The 16,946-nt window shown below is 49.2% G+C and overlaps 1 protein-coding gene across 1 annotated transcript in view; it reads right to left on the reverse strand.

The window, feature by feature from the left end:
* The window catches only part of PDE10A (phosphodiesterase 10A), a 625,228-nt gene that overhangs the window by 325,895 nt on the left and 282,387 nt on the right, over positions 1-16,946 (reverse strand). The window lies entirely within an intron of this gene.

Below are 16,946 nucleotides of genomic sequence, written 5' to 3' on the forward strand. Positions count from 1 at the left end.
AACACTTCCCAGAGCTGCCATTTTACCTCAACTTCCCCGGAAAACAGTCACCGAGCAATGTATCACCCTGAAGAAAAATAATTAGTGACTTAAAAAAATTTTTTTTTCGAATCTTGGCTTGTAAACTTCACGTTTTCTCTTAAAACACTGCAGGGTAGAAGAATTGCGATCCAATTCCTTGGCGCTGTGATGGCATTAACGTGGTCGTGCGGGCCAGAAGACGGAGCGGTATGTTAATTCTGTTTGCTGGGGGTAAATCTTGATGGTGTGGCAAAAGTGTAGGTTCACAGTCACAAAATTAGAATCGAAAGTTTTGGAACCACAGACAAATCCAAAATTAGTGTAAATGGTTTTTAAACAGGAGCGCACACTAAATGGAGCAAGTTCTAGGGCTGTTGTTTAGAAGCGTCCAGAGAGCCCAGACCAGTGGTAGTACATGAGCTTGGGATGGCGAAAAAATGAAAGGGGACAAAATCATGATTTGTTTGTTAAATAAGCCATCACCGGGTACAGCAGAACCCTGAAGAAGGTATAATTGGTGAAAATTCAAACTCTCCAACCGACAAGACTGAAGAAGGAGAAAAGGGTGTTGTCATGACGAGTGAAGTTCACACAGATCCCCCAGGAGGGAGCGGTCTCTGCCTGAACGCTGATGCAGCACTGGGCTCACAAAAGTCAGGGGTCTGTAACTCCACTTTGGCGCAGAAAGATCGATTCCAAAAATGAGAAAAGCAGAGCTGTTAAATTTTACTTATTTACTTATTTACATGTCTTTATTTATTCATGCGTTTGATCCACGTATCTTCTCTGCTGGTTTTGGAAGGATGAGGGTTAAAACCTAGGTCCCCGAAGGGCAGGAGTGACTGTGGTATGGTGGGGTGACGCAGACCCCGCTGAGATCCTGAGACCCTCCACCCACCGCTCTGGCCTCTGTGGCCACTGTGGTTTCAAAGAATCATTCGGGGCGCCTGGGTGGCTCAGCCGGTTGAGCATCTGACTTCGGCTCAGGTCATGATCTCACAGGTTCATGAGTTCGAGCCCTGTGTCGGGCTCTGTGCTGACGGCTAAGAGCCTGGAACCCGCTTCAGATTCTGTGTCTCCCTCTCTCTGCCCCTCCCCCACTCATGCTCTCTGTCAAAAATAAACAGTGAAAAAAAAAAGAATCAGGTCATGCATTTGCCTCCAGATTCTCTTACTTTATATATTAGTTCCCGTTGTTTATGATTCCCTTCTTCCAGTTTTTTCTTTTGTTTCGCAATTATTCACACTGTGTACTTGCCTCCTTTAGTTTTAGTCTCTCTTCTTTCCTGTTGAAGGCATTTCTGTTCATACATTTTCCCTGAGTTGAGCATTCAAGGATCTCATAGGCTTCAAATTAAAATATCCCCCCTTTCATATGTTTCTAGACGATTCTTTACATATATATATTTAAATATATATTATATATTTATACTATATATATTTAAATATTTATATTTTATATATTTATATTTAACATATATATATATTTTAATGTTTATTTATTGTTGAGAGAGAGGGAGAGAGAGAGAGAGAGTACAAGTGGGGGAGGGGTGGTAAGAGAGGGAGACACAGAATCTGAAGCAGGCTCCAGGCTCGGAGCTGTCAGCACAGAGTCTCACACGGGGCTCAAACCTATGGACCACGAGATCATGACCTGTGCCGAAGATGGACGCTTAACAGACCGAGCCCCCCAGGCAGCCTTCCAGATGGTTCTTAATTTCAGTTTTCATATCCTCCCTGATGCATGCGTGGGTTATATGGAAGTATGATAATCAATTTCCAAGCGGTAAAGAATATCGTCAACCACATTATCATTTGATTTTATTTTGGATTATAGTAGAAGAATGTGGCTTTAAAGTGTTCTTTGTGTCCATACACAGGCTCAACCTTTATAAAGGTCCGGTGGGGAAGGAGGCTTTGAGTGTGGCAGACTCACGCAGAAGCCACTTCCTGTCTCTTTTCTGGAGGTGCTTCCGGGTCCAAATCTTGCTTTTACCTCCTTCCAGCGGTGCCTGGCATGTCGTCAGCACTCGCTAGATAGAAACATTACTAGAAAAAGAAATTGGTCTCTGGTGTCGGAACAGGCTTGGTTTTGAATCCTAGATCGGCCACACCCTTGCAGCCCTTGGGCAAGTCACTTTAGAAGCATGAGGATTTGGAGAGAAAACACAAGGAAACTGCTAGACCAATGCCTAGCATGGAGCCAATGCCCACTGACTGGGACCTGCTCTTTGTCCTAGAGTTTGTCTCGTGGACAACCTAGACTGGCTTGAGTTTGTCTCATGGACAGCCTAGACTGGCTTGAGTTCTAGCTCATGAGCTCTTAGCCCTACTGATGATTCTTGAGGCTCAAGAAAGCCAACGCACTCGTCCCGAAAGCAAGCGAAGCGCCCAAGGGGTTTTTCTTCCAAACAAGACCGCAGAGCGCGTATAGCCTCCCATCTTTGAACACTGTAACACTAACTTTCCACAACCGCTTTCAGTTAGGGATTTTTCACGTGGTGGGTGGGTGTCCCCATCCCAATTCTCAACGCTGTAAAAGTGGTTTTATTCTGAGCGCGTCTTCCTTATCCACTTGTAGACCTCACTTTCCCCCCGGAGCCCGTCTTTGTCAGTCCCGATGCCCACAGCGTGCACCAAGCCATTGCCCCTGGGACCTTCCCTTTTGGGGAAAAAGAATCAAAACGTTCAAGGCTGAGTTTTTACCATACATCATCTTAATGATGAGAATCGAAGTGAAGACATCAACATAATTTGCTTTTAGAGCATCAATGGTTTTCTCCACTCCTGTGTCTGCCTTTAAAATATGGCTAAATTGTTGCTATTCCGCGAACAGTCAACTCTTCATATGGTTTTGAGAGCCTGAGATTTAAGTATCTGCTTTGTTTGCTTGTTTTTGTTTTAGAGGACAAAACCATAAAGCTTTCCGTTTCATCCTTGGAAAGTCTAAGCAAAATACGACCGCACTTAGACATGTGTGGGTCTCAAATAAGATTTATTTTTATTTCATAAGAGTTAAGTATATTATTCTCTAAGCAGATTCTGTGTATTGAAAAGAGGAAAGAAGCCTTTAAAATATTTAATTCAAAATTTTCTTGGATGATCTGTATTCTATGTTTAGCTAAAACAAGATAATTTTAAATCAGATGTACAAAACTCTCAGAGGTGCCCACATGTGTGGACGCCCCCAGAGGAGGCTGGCAAACTAAAAAGGAATCCCTTCTCTTCCCTGATTTACCTCCGTCAGGGCCACGAGGAAAACCCAGAAATGCTGCGTGAGGATTTGGGGGCAGCTGACCGCAGACCCGGGTTCCATTCAAGGAAATCAGTCATGCATTCGCGGAACGGACATCAACTGGCTGCCTGCCATATTCCAGGCATTGCTCTGGGCACTTGGGAGACACGAGGGAGCCAAACAGACAACCTCCCCATAGCCCTCGTGGAGCGCGTCTTCTAGAATGGAAAATAAAAAGCAATAAACCTCATCAACGAGTCGATTAGGGAATGTGGTGGACGTGGTCAGTGCAGGGGCAGACAAAGAGCACGGTGAGGCAGGTCCGCGGCACTGGACGGGTCTGCAGAGAGGGGCAGGGCGGCCGGTCGGTGAGCCACGACCTGGCAGAGGTGAGGGCGAGCTTGCGGGTACGTGGGCAAGAGGGCCCCGGGCAGAGGGGATGGCCCGGGTGAAGGCCCATGGGGAGGGCACGTGTGGCTTCCCAAGGAGTAGCAGAGACATCAGGTGCCTGGATCAGAAGAGAAGGGAGAGGGTGGGGGGTGGCCCCGAGACAGGAAGGTCACAGAGTCCGGCCCACGTGTGCCGTTCAGGCCACTGCCCTTGGTTTCCTTCCTCGTGAAATGGGGAAGCACTCGTGGGCTCACATGATCTGACTTTCGTTTTTAAAAAAACCATCTACAGGGGCGCCTGGGTGGCTCAGTCGATTAAGCGTCCGACTTTGGCTCAGGTCACGATCTCTCGGGCCCTGGGTTCGAGCCCCGTGTCGGGCTCTGTGCGGACAGCTGGGAGCCCGGAGCCTGCTTCGGATTCTGTGTCTCCCTCTCTCTCCGCCCCTCCCCTGCTCACGCTCTGTTTCTGTCTTTCTCTCTCAAAAAAATAAATAAACATTAAAAAATGTTTGATACAAAATAGAAAAATCATCTACATTGTACGTACATATTTTTCCCTGAACTGCTCTCTAGAAGGATGGGGGCTATGAGATGGACAAAGTGGCGATCCACATTCGTGCTCCCTTCCTGTGTGCCGGAGAGGGGGCCAAGACCTTCAGGAGCCCCAGAGAGGGCTGGGCCACCCAAGGGCCGCCTCTTACGCAGGACGCACACTAACACGTTCCCCCCAAGCGGAACTGTTCTGCTAACAGCTTTCAAAGAAGTACAAGATCCTCCTTAAATGACGACGGTTCATTTTACGTGGGATTTGGCTTGGCCGAGGCGCCCAAATGTCTGGTCAGTTACTAGTCTGGATGTTTCTGTGAAGGCATCTCTCAGATGAGATTAGTATTTAAATCAGTAGACTCTGAGTCTCTCTGTGTCCCTCTCTTTCTCTCCCCACCCCCCTTCCACTGGCTGCTTCTCTGCCCCACCTGACTAATATTCGTCCCTGCACTTCCTTCCCTGTGATCACCACCTTTGTGTTCAGACCTTTCGCTTCCGTATTTAGGCGGCTGGGAGAGGGATTCCAGTTTCTCTCTTCAGAAGCAATAACCTTTGGGGATTTTTTAAAATTTTTGTTTAAGTTTATTTATTTTTGAGAGAAGGAGAGACAGAGCGTGAGCAGGGGAGGAGCAGAGAGAGAGGGAGACACAGAATCTGAGGCAGGTTCCGGGCTCCAAGCTGTCAGCACAGGGCCGGACGTGGGGCTTGAACCCCCGAACCGTGAGATCATGACCTCGGACACTCAACCGAGTCACCCAGGCACCCCTATTTTTTTTTTAATTCAAACCAGACGTGTAAAAGCTCAAATCCTCGCCACCGTTTCATTTGGATTCCAAAATAAGGTTATTAAAAATGGTGCCCCCCACCGCCCCGCCTTGGCTTGCTGAAACCGTCCCTCCTGTGCTGCCCGATCCACGCCAACCCCCAGCCACCCACACTCCGCTTCTCGCTCTCATTCTCTCTTTGTACTGACAGGTTTTGTGGTTTTGTGCATCAGCTCTTACCAGAAAAGAAAAAAAAATTCCCTTTGAATGATAAATTAGCATGCACGTTTGCTTTTACACGTGGTAGAAATTCTAGCCTAGCAACAGCCACCAAATCCACTGTCATCCACAAGGCTCTGGTCTGTTTTCTTCTAGAAAGATGTAAAGCAGTCAGCCAGACTTTTCTCGAGTCTCTTATGCCGAGGGGAGCATTAGCAGGTGAAAGAAGATGGGAGGTCGTCTAGAAAGAAATCACGCCGAGAGGATCCGTTTGGAGAGTCTGAATTTTCCTAAGCGTATTTGATCCCATTACGTGTGACAGATGCACGAAGCACGCAGCCTGTGGTCAGCTCAGTAAGTGTCCAGGTGTCCAACGTGAGGGGACTGTTTGTTTACACCCCGGTTCTCAAGGTGCACATAACAACACCCACCGGCACCCACCACAGGCACCCCACGGTCCCCAGGGTGTCCGGTGCGAGGCATCGGCACGTGGATCAAGTCGGTTTCTCTTCGGAACGACCTCACCAGATGGGGACGCCCAAATGCACACCAGGTGGAGGAACACTAGGAGAGGAGTCAGTATCCCTAAAGCTAACCAGGCTGATGAGTCTTGGTTTATGCCCAGGTGACCTGATCCTCCCCTTAATGTTCTTTATGCCATTGGTACCGGCAGAGAAAAACATGGGGCACCAAAGTGGGTTCAGAAAAGGTGTAAAGACCCCCCTACCAGCCTTCACACCCAGCCTGGAGAAGGACACGGGCAGGAGAGGCTGTTCCATCAGGGCGAGCCCAGGTTCTGGTGGTCTCCTTTCCCACTGGCCCTTGAGGGGCTGTGAGCGTGCCTCCTTCTCCCGCCAAGATCCCTCCAGAGATGCTATCGATAGAGCCAGGCAGGGCTCCCAAAGCTCTCAAAGTCCTGAACGCCACGGAAACACTTCACAGTCTCCGTAAGGATTGAGGCTATTCGATGTCACAGTTCGGGGAAATGTACAGATAGAAGTTAGACCAATAAAATTGCTGACACTCAACTGTTTTTGACCTACCGAAGTGGTATTTTTTTATGGTTCGTCCTCATACAGAACTATGCCTTCTTCCACTTTCCTTTTAGGACACAGAACCACAAGATTTCATGTGTCCAGTTCAGGGTGCAGAGAGAGAAGGTTCTCTCTGGCATTCTAGAATAGTCTTCATCTATGGTCACTATGGGTAATGTTAGAGTACCCACGGTAGATACTTTGGATACTATTTGGATTCCATTGGGTATCCATGGTGGGTATTGAGTACTATTGGATATTCATTGTGGATACTATTGTGTACTATTTAGTACTCATGGTAGGTACTGTTGGGTGCTTTCGGGTACCTATGGTGGGTACTACTGTGTGCTGTTGGGTATTGTTATGGATACCATTGAGTCCTGGAATGCCAACAAAACCAACCATGAATCTTGTTATTTGGTTCTTCTCTTAAGGAGAATAACATATAATTGGGAGAAGTGAAACAACTCCATCATGAAATTTCTTCTCCAAACTTTTGGGAGTAACATGGCAAAGGGAGATTGAATGCCTACTATAAAATTTTGCAAGTTCTAAAATGTGAGTTATTGCCAAAAAAGCAAAAAGGGTCAGAGTTCAGCTGTAGCAACCTCCACTGGGCAAACAAGGTGAAAAAATATAATCTCTCCATTCCAAAGGCAAACTTCCAGCTACAATTGGAGATGCTTTCCCTGAAGATAGGTATCTTTCAACAACAATAAGAACAAAAAAAAAAAAAAGAAAATGGAGTCTTGCTTACATAAATTGATCTTGAACTTCAGGCATAGTCTGTGGACAATCTTTACATAAAGATATAGGAACCTTGAAAAATTTCTACCACTATGCGATATATACACCCCAAAATGCTTCCTTTCAAAAATACTCATTACCTTATGCCTAAAAACATCTATTTCCTCCTATAAACTTTAGGGTGGCCAACTTGAACAAAATGATTGTATGTGCTAATATCTTTACATGGCTATCGGACCTACCATTCTGAAGACTCTCAAGTTACTTTGTAAATTGCCCATGAAAGCCCCCACACAGGTCACACATGGGACTGTCCATGAGACAGTGGTACCGACCGGCTTCGAGCCTCCGTCCTTATAACAACACCTGTATTTAGAGAGCACTACAGGGACATCAGTTTCCCTCCTCATCCAACAAGCCCACGTGAGTCTGTATGATCAAATCAGTTTGCAAATGGAGAACAGAGACATTTGCTATTCAGAAAGGAATAAAAAGCCAGCTTCCTAATACTTGGTCCATGTGTCTGTAGACCAAAAAAAAAAAAAAAAAAAAAAAAAGACCATTTTATTTTTTTTTTAATTTTTTTTTACATTTATTCATTTTTGAGAGACAGAGAGAGACAGAGCGCTAGTGGGGGAGGGGCAGAGAGAGAGGGAGACACAGAACCCGAAGCAGGCTCCGGGCTCCGAGCTGTCAGCACAGAGCCCTACACAGGGCTGGAACTCACAGACCATGAGATCATGCCCTGAGCCGAAGTCAGATGCTTAACCGACTGAGCCACCCAGGTGCCCCCAAAAAACACCATTTTAAAAGAAAATTTCAAAATGATGTTTTAGGCATCAATACTAACATCAATAATTGTTCTGGAAAGATGTGTGCATGCGTGTGTGTGTGTGTGTGTGTGTGTGTGTGTGTGTGTGTGTGTGTTTTCCCTCAAAGCAGTGGTTCAGAATCATCTGCAGGATCTCAGAAAAACAGATCGCCACACCCCAGAGAGTTTCTGCTTTAATCTGGGGTGGGGCTGAGGATGTACATTTTTAGTAAGTTCCCAAGGGATATGGATACTACTTGCCTAAAGCTATAAGGAAATCTCTAATTATTTCACATATTTCCCTCCCGCTTCTAAGAGCAAATTGCCTACAGGATGTAGTCAGCATCTCCGGGTAAGAGTTCCAAAATACACTTGTGTCTACGCAGTACCGACACAAGGCCTGGCCTTTGCAGACACGACTGCAGACAGAACCGGTCAGTCTCACAAAGTCATTTGTCACCACTGGTTGGTTCTGCTCTCGCAGAGCTGCTGGAGGAAGACAGGAAGCTTAGACAGGGTCACTGAGACCCGAAACCAACTTGATGATAATCCGTCCACTTGGATTAATGACAATGAGTCGAATTTTCCTGTGACCACTTATCATCATCAAAGGAAGGTGTAACAGCTCACAGCACAGTGGGTGTAATTCCAGAAAACCTACTTCATGATGAAACTGCCCTAAGTTGTCCTTGATCCAGTTTTTACTTGCTTATTTTTCACCAATCGATCAAAACAGCCAAATTTATCTAAGGGCCACATTTACCATCACCCGGAAACACGATCAACAGCCACGGTCTGGAATCCGGCTGCCAGCTGGTACGTCCCTGCTTCCAGAAAGCTGCACCTGGACTTCAGGCGTGGGTTAGATGGACCTCCGATTTGCTCCTGTGGACACCTAAATTTCCCCCAGTTGAGCAGTTGTCTTAACACCGTCTGCCTCCTCATTGGCTTCGTCCTCACCCCTCACCTTTTACGCCCAATGTACATTTTACGCCCAAATGTAAAAGTGGGGAAGCGACCAGGTCCACTCTGACCACTGTGCTAATGCATAACCCGGCTGTTACTATACAGTGTGAATCCACACAAACATTTGCTGAATGAAGACCGAAGCTGTAGACAGTGACTCACAGGGAGGGGTCTCCGAGGGACCGAGTATCAGAACGCCGACACAGATCTCAAGTGGGAGGAGGGAGCAGGACCCAAAAGAACACAGCTCAGGGCACACGGAAGACCCTGGGGTGGGCGTCCCCAGTACAGACTTCTGGAAAACAGCCCAATTTGGGATGCCTGCGTGGCTCAGCAGGTTAAGCGTCGGACTTCGGCCAGGGTCACGATCTCACGGTCCGCGAGTTCGAGCCCCGCGTCGGGCTCTGTGCTGACGGCTCGGAGCCCGGAGTCTGCTTCGGATTCTGTGTCTCCTTCTCTCTCTGTGCCCCCCCCACCCCCCCCCACCCCCGGCTCATGCTCTGTCTCTCTCTGTCTCAAAAATAAATAAAACCATTAAGAAAAAAATTGACAACAACGAAAAGAAAACAGCCCAATCAACTGGTACCCAGAAGGAAACGTCAGACAAGGACCCGTTCAACCACAACAACAAGCGTGCATGCACACACACATGCACAACTGTATGGAGTGAGGTGCTTTGCCAGCCTGATGGAGTGACGTGCTACCAGGGGCAGAACCGAGTACAGATGGACGGCAGAGCCCTGGAACATCATTTACTGAAAACAGACCCGTCAAGCTTCTGGTTGTCTTCCTGTTATTTGATCTTCCTGCGCCTTTCCACACTCCTTCTCCTTCCAGCTCCTTCTCTTCCAGCCGCCCTGGGTTCCTGGCTGCCTCTCAAGCACGCCAGGCATCCAGGAATCTCTGGGCCTTTGCACCTGCCGTCCCCTCCGTCTAGCATGCTCTTTGCCTCCCCATCCACGTTGTCCTCTCCTTCGTCTTGTTGGCGAAGGTCACCTTCCCCGTGGCGTCACCTGATCACAGGACACGTCTTCTCACCACATGCTTCATCCCCTCTCCTGCTTCGTCTCCTGATATACTCCATGGTCACTCAGTTACTCCCTGGGTCCGTCCCACTAGGATCCCCGAGGGCTGGGAGATGTGCTCACGGCTGTCCCCCAGAGCACAGGGCAGCCTGGTACGCGTGGGTACTTGGAGAAATGCTTGTTGTTCCACACGTGCACATCTGCGACGTGGCTGAGCCCTGCCCCGGCCACACACCTGGCGGTCACTAAATATTTGTCAAGGAATAAGTGAATGAATTATTGACTACTCTGAGGCAGTTCCCTAGATTTCATGCCGAAGCGGCCCCCTCCCGGACAAGCCATCCTCACTGTTGCTGAGTCACCGCGGGCGCCAGTGACCTCGTGTATTGTTTCTGAACCATGGCCCAACGGGCTTCAGGCGCTTGCTCTCGCCCACGTGACTGCAGTACTGTAGTGAGTTTCCTGGCAGCGTGAGAAGAACCTTCAAGAACCTGTGTCTGGGCATTATGGTGATGTTCCCCAAAGGCCACATTCAAAGGGTAAATGCGTGGCGTGAATCACTGAGGTTTGATATTTTAACAGAACTTACTTGATGTTAAAATTACACTGGAAGTTCTATACCCCATGTGATAATTTTAGTCTCCTTTCTGATCGATTTTGTCACCCTATCAGTCTTTGGAATAACACTGGGATCAGTTGAATCAGTGAAGTAATTGTGGAGCTACAAGACGTTCACCTGACCTCCCCGAAGTCAAATATGTAGCCATAAAGAGACAGAACACCTTTATTAGCTCCAAGTCATACAGCTATGAGTTTTGAAATTATTTAACTAAAGATACTCACGATACGCAGCAATTGCACTACTAGGAATTTATCCAAATGATAGAAAAGTGCTGATTTGAAGAGGCATGTGCCCCAATGTTTATAGCAGCGCTATCGGCAACAGACAAATTATGGAAAGGGCCCAAATGTCCGCCACTGATGAATGGATAAAGAAGATGTGGTGTATATATATGTATATATATATATATACATATATATACACGATGGAATGTTACACGGCAATGAGAAAGAATGAAATCTTGCCATTTGCGACAACGTGGATGGAACTAGAGTGTATTAATGCTAAGAGAAGTAAGTCAGCCAGTGAAAGACAAATACCATATGATATCGCTCACATGTCGAATTTGAGAAACTCAACAGATGAACGTAGGGGAAGGGAAGGAGAAATAAGAAAAACACAGAGAGGGAGGCAAATCATAAGAGGTTCTTCAATACAGAGAACACACTGAGGGTCGCTGGAGGGAGGGCAGGGAAGGGGAATGGGCTGGACGGGTGATGGGCATTAGGGAGGGCACTTTTCGGGATGAGCACTGGGTGTCACATGTAAGGGAGGCATCACTGGGTTCTACTCCCGAAGCCAAGACTACACTGTACGTCCACTAATTGAATTTAAATTTCAAAAAAATTAAATGAAAAAAAGAGAAAGAAACAGGGTAAGAAAATGCCCTATTTAACTGTATTACTTTCCTTTTTGAAATCCATATATAGCTTTGAAAGTTTCAGAGCTGCCAAATTCCACTCCAGCAAACGTTTGTTTAAAAAAAAAAAAAAAAAAAAAAAAACTTGGGGTGCCTGGGTGGCTCAGTCGGTTAAGCGGCCGACTTCGGCTCAGGTCATGATCTCACGCTCCATGAGTTCGAGCCCCACGTCGGGCTCTGTGCTCAGAGCCTGGAGCCTGTTTCAGATTCTGTGTCTCCCTCTCTCTGACCCTCCCCTGTTCATGCTCTGTCTCTCTCTGTCTCAAGAATAAATAAATGTTAAAAAAAATTTTTTTTTAAATAAATAAATAAAAAATAAAAAAAAAAAACTTTATTCATTTTGAGAGAGAGAGAGACTGGAAGTGGGGAAGGGGCAGAGAGAGAGGGAAAGAGAGAATCTCAAACAGGATCCACACCGTCAGTGCAGGGCCCAATGTGGGGCTCAATCCCACAAACCACAATATCATGACCCGAGCCGAAATCAGGAGTCAGATCCTTAACCCACCGAGCTACCCAGGTGCCCCAGCAAAGGTTTCACTGTACGGATGCCCGAAGCATCAGCACACGTAAGCCTGTAATAAACTATCTTGCTTCTGTTTAGATCTTACAGTAACTGACTCACCAGACACCTGTTAACTTACAATTTAGAAACTTCACCAGAAGAGAACCATTTCACCCGCACCATAAAACAGATCAAAAGGATGGCCTATGGTTGCAGGTAAGTCAAAGGATCCTTCCGTGAGGAGGCTTACGGTGTGTGTTCTGCCTTCTTCGAAGGCTGTAATTCAGCCGATAATTCCAAAGCTAAGGTGCAAGTTAAATGAGAAGGGCCTGCCTGTTCGTCAGCATTGGTCAGAGACGGACAACGCCTGCCTTTTCTTGGGAGAAAACGTCTTATGTCAGTTCCCGGAAGGCTTCTCCACCAGAACCCGGAGGGTTCTACTTGCGTGGCCAAGCATTCAAGGAGCAGCTCCCTCCCGTGAGTAAGCTCCCACAGAGGACGCGCCCAAGACGCCCGGTCTGGCGGGAGGGCGGCTGCGGGGAAAGAGAACTTCAGCCAGGCGCCAAGTACTATATCCACCATCTCCGAGGATGCTGAAGCCAGAGGAATGCTTCTCCGACGCATGCAGGGGGCAGAACGCCTGAAGGACATGGCGTTCTTTGTGAACACGCTTACATTTCGATACCTAAAGTGTAAAAGCAGGATTTATAATATGACCTACTTGATTCACTGTCACTGCAGATTCCAGCATAGACAGGTGGTAACAGAAGCCATTAAGCAAAAGCAATAATATGAAAATGAGGAAATAGAACCAATGAGCCTAATTGTTTGGGGGAGCAAAGAAAGAGGCAGCAATTTGTCAGTTTTAATGGGGGCTCCACAGAGCCCTGGCTGGAAATGACTGTAGCAGAATCCTGAGCGGCCTCTCCACGCTCTAAACGTGCACGGGCGCACACGCACGCACACAGATGGGCCGGCTGTGTCTTTCACACTCAGCTGGGCGCATCCGTGAAAGCACTAACACGTGAACGACTGCGGGCTGCCTTTCCTCATCATTCCATAGCGAGCCCTCTGGGATCCGGCGATACGATGTATTTGCACGCTCAGCCTGGAAAACTCTGGAGTCTTTTGTGCTGGGCCCGTGCCTGATGAACAAATATTTCCTTATTTGATTTCCCTGCGAGGCTGACTCTTCGCAGATGCCCGCTGCTCTCAGTCTCGCTGCTTCTCATCTTTGCAGCCACATTTGTGGTTTGAGGCCTCTCCACCTTCGGGAGCACGCAGCGGAGTCGCGTTCTTGTTCAGGGAGGAGCCGTGGCCCCCCCCGCCTCCAGAGTCGGGCTCATCCGTTTGGTTTGGAACATGAGGGTGGGCCCTGAATTCCTGCAGCGGCAGCATTAACAACTTCTTATAAAGAAGGCAGAGTACAGCACCTTCTCAAACAAAAGGCCGTAATATCAGAAGCCTGTGCTGGGAAGGGACATAGCCTTTTCTTTCCCCAGTCAAATCACAGACTATGTGTGTATTTGTTCTTTTGCCCCTCATTTTCTAGGAAGTGCTTTTTAGAAAACCCTTAGCGCAATAGATGTTCGCAATTTGAATGAGAGGACAAACATAAGCATACGCGTAATTGACGTGTTTGCTGACTTTAGTGGCCATTAGCATCGCCGCACGACGGGCATCGGCTCTGACCCAAACGTGTGTGTCTGTAGAATAAGCTTCTCCGTTAAGTGCTATTAGGTATGCTCCAGGAAGGTCTGGGGAAACGTGAAATAGTTTGATGTTAAGCAGACGGACAGGAATAACACAGAAACCAGAACAATGGTTCTTTTAGTCGACTTTTACAATTCCCTCTATTCAAAGGTTTAACACACCAACAATAACTCCCACTACGGCAGATGCCCTCACGCTCCTTTCTGTCCCCGCTCCCTCCTGCTGCATGCGCAGTCTCCCCACCCCACCCAGCTCCCAGGCGTCACCCAGGGGCAGGCTGCCCGGTGGAGGAGGCAGCTTGTTGTGCGAAAGCGGAGCGTTCACAATACTGAACTTCGGAAGATTTCTTAACTGTGGGATCAGAGCCCCCAGCTGAGGGACCCCGAAGTGCGTCTTTAAAATCAAGATGAGCGACCACGACTTTGTATATCACGCGGACATGAGAAGAATTACAAAATCCAGAAGGTCAGGAAATGACAGTTTTCTGCTCTGAGCAATCATCCGGCATCCTGAGACTATCTCGAAACGCTGTATCGTCTAACTGATCCGACCTTCCCCCGGATTCCATCAGCAAAGTGCGGCTTTCGACACTGACGTTCACTACTTGGGTAGTGATACCAAGGGACTGACTTTAAAACGATTCTTCCCGTAAGTATAAAACGCAGGGACTCACATTTGCATAATGCGTCAGGCTTTATCTTTTCTAAGTCGCTCCTGTGAAATGTTGTCACTGGCTCCACATTTCAGATGCGCAGCCTTGGATCCGGAGGGTAAGGTTCCCAGAGAGGTTATTATTTTTTAAACAAACGCTACGTGGTGCTTACGCTTTGCCAGACATTATTTGAAGCGTTTCCCAAATATTCACTCATTTAATCATCCAACAGCCTCGAGAAGTAGGGGCTAGAAAACAGAGCCATGCAGAGGCAGGGAGCTCTCAGCGGTGTCTGCTGGGGAGTTGCAGAATCAGGGTCTGAGCCGGGACTGTCTGCCTCCACAGCCCCGGCCCTAAACCACCACCCCGGGGCTGGCCGGTGGACCCCACACACGTGACCGTGGGCCGGGGCTTCACGTGAGACACTGACAGCACGCGACAGGGACCCCGCGTGGATGTGCGTCTCGCAAGAGCAGGGCTTCAAGGAAGGATGTCCAGCTTGTGTGTCCCCCTCCAGGGATGCACTTTCAACACCTGAAAGACTGCTTTGTGAGCCTCTGAAAAGAAGTTTAGGGGGAGAAGATGTGCGCTGAAGAGTTGGCTTGAGCGTGTCAATGGTTCTCGCATCTTCAGGCTCATCCCAAGCCCTCGGATTTGGCCCCGTGCGTGAGAGGTTTTGGTGAAGTAACTGAGGAAGCCCCACAAGGTGCCCCTGACAGCTCAGGGGGTGTCCCGGCTGGAAGCTCAGGCCGGAAGCCCTGCGAAGACAGGTCTCAGCCCTGCCAGCGGGGCACCGCGTCAATTGCTCTTCAGTGCTGAATTCCAGCCACATAACCATCGCTGTTGCCAAGCAGTGGGACGGAAAACGTGCGGTCTGGAAAGACCTCCAGGCCGCACCACTATTTGAAGAAAGCAAGATGAAGAGCAGGGAAATGTGTAGAATGCTACCTTTTGTGGAAGGGAACAGGAGAAAATCGTATGCAGTCATGTTTGCATTCTTGTGCAACGAAACTCTGTAAAGCTAGGAAATGCAGACCCGTCTCAGGCGTCCGCGAGGCGCTCGTGTCTTCCCGGTAGTAAGTAACATCGTGACCCTGCCTTTCTTTCACTGGCTACTTTTATTTATTTATTTATTTATTTATTTATTTATTGTTTACGTTTACTTATTTACTTTTGAGAGGGAGTGAGTGAGCAGGGGAGGAGCGGAGGGAGAAAGGGAAACAGCCAATCCCAAGCAGGCTCCGAGCCCGACTCTGGGCTCGAACCCACGGACCATGAGCTCGTGACCCAGGCCGAAACCAAACGTCAGAGGCGCCCCCACCGGCTCCCTTCGGATGCGCCGCGCCCACTGGGTGTGTGATCCGTGGGGTGCTGCGTGCCTCCTACCTGCGAGACCTGTCGTTTTCTCTCGGTCACAGCAGAACCGGCAAGAGGCCAGCGCTGAACACGCGGCCGCCTCTCGCCAAAGCTCATGATGCTCGCACCCCGTGTCACCTCTCATTTCACGTCAGGGTCAGAGAGTTTCGGCCCAAGCCGCCCTCTGCTGCTCCACAGGGACCACTCCTGATGTCCCCCTGGCTTTCCACCCTCACGGTCTGGCCTTCTGCGCGGTGCACGGGCGCACCCCCGTGGGAAATGACCCGCCTCCGGCCGCGGGCCCGTCCAGTGCCGTTCTCCCCGCGCATTTCCTCGAAGCGCACACGAAACGTGTTTTGCCGATTGTTGCCGTTGCAGCTTGCCTGGCCTCGGGGGTCCCTGCGCTCGGCCTCGCCCTGCTCCGACCCATCTCCTCTGTGAGGACCGGGAGCTTTACGAACGGTGAGATCGGATCGGGCCACCTCCTCGGCTCGTGGGGGCCGAGCGCAAGCTTGTTGGTGTGTCTGTAGGGTCTTGGGAGGCTCTGCAGCCCCATCGCCCACCCCCCGCCGGCTCCCGGAAGGGCAGGATCGCCCCCCCACCCGCGGGCTCCCGGAAGTGCAGGATCGCCCACCCCCTGCCGGCTCCCGGAAGGGCAGAACTGCTTCTCCCTTCGAGCGCTGGCCTGCACCTGCCAGGCACCTGCACAAGCTCCTCTCGTCTCCTCCAAACCTTCACGTCCTTCTCTGCCCGCTCGCCTCTGCTCAGCCCCGGCCTCCCTTGAGCCTCCAGCCTCCATCAGGATCCCCAGGAGGGGCTGCTGCTGCCTTCGCCTCCCGGAGAGGCTCCCCCATGCAGCCTGAAGCACCCGGCTACTGGGGCTACTCGGTGTCCCTGCTGGGCTGTAAGCTCTGAGTCGATGCTGTTTACCATTTCATCTTCTGCTTTTAAAACAAGCACTCAGTAAGCACTCCCCGAATTAATGGGTTTTAATTACATCCTTGACACTTTTTTGAATGCACACCAAATGAATTGATAAGCAGGCAGCTTATGTCATCCCTTGAAGGCTTCGCAATGATTCAGCCCTTGAATAGGTCCTTTTCCGCTCAGTAATTTTAGGTTAAAAGACGGGGCTTTTTAAAGTACCCAATCAGTGGCAAGACCAACCGTCAAATCTGGATAAAGGTCCTGGCCCAGTGAACTTTCCGCTCACTTGTGCAAAAGTGCGGGGGGGCAATGTGGTGTGGCAACGAAGGGGCTAGGTGGAGGGAGGTGCAGGCTGACTTCAGCCCCGATCCAGATCTGCCTGCCCCAGGCACACGCCTCCGGTACATCCCAGCCTCCTGGAGGCTCCTAGGGGAGCCTTAGCGTGGACACCAGGTACAATCACGTACCTTTCCGCTGGGAGAGTTATGCCTGATTTCA

This window comes from Puma concolor, chromosome B2, assembly GCF_028749965.1.
Source record: "Puma concolor isolate L17-30 chromosome B2, mPumCon1.1.hap2, whole genome shotgun sequence".
Taxonomy (NCBI): domain Eukaryota; kingdom Metazoa; phylum Chordata; class Mammalia; order Carnivora; family Felidae; genus Puma; species Puma concolor.